A 3,497-nucleotide genomic window follows, 5' to 3' on the forward strand; every position below is an offset into this window, starting at 1 on the left:
CCTCTTGTCCCCACCTGTTAGATCACCCGGATGGCTCCACCTTTCTCGACGGAGGCAATTGTAATGAAGAAAGGAAGATAATGACATCCCGATCATCATCAAGAGCGGAGGGCACGATATCGGCGCTCAAACACCACCATCTTGTTCTCCCGACCTACTGTTCGGAGCTACCGCCTGTTTGTTGGACTCGTCCAATAAACCTCCCTACCATACTAATACAACGCTGAGGAGCTCGCCTTCCTGACTGGTTGAAATTCGGCCAGCTTTCGCAGTGCTGCAACCAACTGGTGAGATGGACTATAGGGTGCAGAAATATGAACCTTTTTTTTCAGATTCCGCACTCCGTAAGCTTTTGGCGCTGGCTATATGATCTGAAGGTGAGGCTGCTTTTTGGCTTATACGTGATGACAAGCGCCGAGCTCTTAATCATTGAATAGTTAAGCATATAATGGCATAAATCATGAAAGGTCAGGTGATTTTAAGGACATGAATCTTGCGTAAGCAGCAGAGCGTGCTTTTTGTTTTGTAACTTATACAGTCACTTTCTTTTGAAAGCGATGATAACGTTGTAATTTAACACAGCAGAACTTCGTACACAGTGTTTTTTCCGATAGCTTAATAGGAGGCTAATAAGTCCTGATATTATCAACCTATAACTTTTTGTAGGAGACACTCTCCGATGACTTTAACATATACAATAATGGGCTCTATAATTTCCACCGTTACTTAACATAGGTAGCTCGGCTTACTTCATGTAATAATTGCAGTTGACCTACTTACACACACATCTCTGACTGTTCCTTCATCATCAGTGTTACTAAACAATGATGATGAAGCAATAGTCAGAGTAAATGAATCTTACCGTCCGATTCTGTACAGGATCGAGTGTAGTGCACAGGTTCTATATCGCCGAAGATTCTATACTAATTCCATACTGCGCATTCCTATTTGAATTTTGCCCGATCTTCCGCCCATCAAGTCTTTAGCAATCAGGTGAGGTAAGCAGTTGCTTCTTAGATGTAGCCGAGGCCATGTTGGATGTGGTTAATAATGTATAAGTGAGTAGGTTGACTGCAATTATTACATGAAGTAAGCCGAGGTAGCTACGTTAAGCCACGGTGGAAATTATGGAGCCCATTATTGTATACAGTCATCAGAAAGTGTCTCCTACAAAAAATTATAAGTTTAATAATATCAGGACTTAGTCTTCCGTTAAGCTATTGGGAAAAAACCCTGTGCACGAAGTTCTGCCGTGTGTTAAATTACAGTGTTATCATCGCTTTCAACAGAAAGAAGCCCACCTTTCTCTCGCACAGTTCACCTGGGTAGCATCACCTGATTCGTGGCTTTTATATCTTTAAACTTGTCAAATGACGCAAGGTACGTCGCGGAACAAAATCAAACACCGTTTCTAAAGAATGAACCATCGCAGCTTCTCGACAAACCCTGGTACGTTGGCGCGAGTCGTCATCTGTGATAACGATAAGAGTGGTAGCCCATCGTTCAAAAATGACGTGTCAGTTCTCGAATTTATTCTCAAGAACGTGAGTGACCCGTAGAAGGGTAATCCCGACCTTAACACGATGCTTGCGACGTGTCAGGTGCCGGACGAGCGCACCCTTTGTGCATATTCTTGGCGCAGGGCATCGAAAGGCCTAAACTTTTAAACCACATATGCTTAAACAGCGAGAGTTTTTCACAATCGCTTCGGTGGCTGCACAGAAAGCGCGGATAATCTGTCTGCTTTCAGCACACATGCACTGAACCAAGACATATCTACGAGAAGCGGCTCCTATGTTACCCATGGCAAGAAACTTATCCACAAATTGCACCTCATCATCTCGATATGTCGACGAGCCGCACTCTGCTGCCTGTTCCGTATTCTGACAAAAATATTGTTTGTGCATTGTCAATGGCCTATAGCTAAAACAGATATTGAAACCAAAGTCACGTCAACTGTCATGTATCATAAATTTCAAGAATGAAAACTTAAACTGTACTTCATAATATTCGGAAGGCAAACATAGATGCATGCGATTTATTTCAATTTGTTTCTGTTCGAGTGTCCAAATGCGCTGTTCAGATGTTGATTTTTGCAAGAATTCATACGACTTTTGTCTTCCGACATGTGTTCCTATTGGTCATGCACATTTTTATCCATCATAATTATGGTCAAAACATAACTAAGTCGAATTGTGAATCATTTTGATGTGAACTGGCTTCTCCACATGTAGGACAAATGCCTAGGGCACTTGACGATGTAGTAATATATAATCGTTTCTTTGCATAAACTTCCTTGGTTTAGGCCCATTAAATGAAAATCTGAAATATATTGCAGGGCTTTGTCTTTCGCTAGCACATTTCATCCACTGCATTTTTAAAGCAATGCACATTGTTTCAATACGTGAGCATTCTTCAACGAGCTCCCCAGCCGTGTCACGGGAAAAGTGTATCTTCCCAAAAATTCGTAATATACAAGTTTAACTAATGCAACCGTTATGATAGCGTAAATATAGATGATTAGTAGCTTTGAGCCATAAGGAACAATTTAAAGCAAAATATACATTAATAAAGGAATACCCATAAAAGTACATAGTGCTTCTTAGAAAATGCACGGGGAAATATATAGTAGGGGTGTGCAAACCTTGAATGTGGGTTGGGCGGACTTAAATTAGGGGGTGGGCCAACTTGACATTTAGGGGTCAGTTAACTTAAACTTGGGGATGGGCCAACTTGAAATCTAGCTGTGGGTCTAATGAATTTTGGAAGGGGGCCAAATTAGCTTTGGGGGTTGGCCAAGTTGAAATCTGGGGTTGAACCAACTTAAGTTTGCGGGTGGGCGAAATTGAAATTTGGGGGTGGGCCAACATAAACTTAAGGGTGGACCAAGTTAAATTTGGGTGTGAGACAATTTGAAATTTGCATGTGGGCAAACTTAAATTTAGGGGTGGGTCAACTTGAAATTTGGGTTTGGCCCAGCTGATATGTGGGGTCCGGCCGATTTTGAAATTTGGGGTTGAGCCAGCTTGAGATTTTAAGGTTGCCCAATGTCCAATTGAACGCTCTTGAGAGTCCTTCTAGTTATGAACACCTCGTGGGCAAGCGAGTGCGTTTAGACGCCTGGCGCGTTTTCATTGGGCTTTACCGAGGTGCAGTCAGAACGCAGGCGATATCTTGTGTGTACAAGGAACGTGTGCGTAACCCAGGCTTGCGAGAGCAACATCGAGATTGAGAGAGAATGTTGTTGTTAAAAACTTTAATCAAACAAAGGTGTTCGGGGCACGCAGGCCCCTAGGCCCCCGCACGACCGTACTCCACTGAAGTGTTTATGTTCCGTAGGACCATAACACTGGCAGCCCGGCTGGTCGCGATGATCTGCGTTGCCGAGTCCTCAGAGCGGAGCACGGTCTCCCAGTCCTCCCATGATGTCAGGTGCTCCAGGCCCCGCGGGGGAGGGTCCGCCGGGCAAAGCGAGAGGATGTGAATGGCGGATGCGA

Source organism: Dermacentor variabilis, chromosome 2, assembly GCF_050947875.1.
Source record: "Dermacentor variabilis isolate Ectoservices chromosome 2, ASM5094787v1, whole genome shotgun sequence".
Taxonomy (NCBI): Eukaryota; Metazoa; Arthropoda; class Arachnida; order Ixodida; family Ixodidae; genus Dermacentor; species Dermacentor variabilis.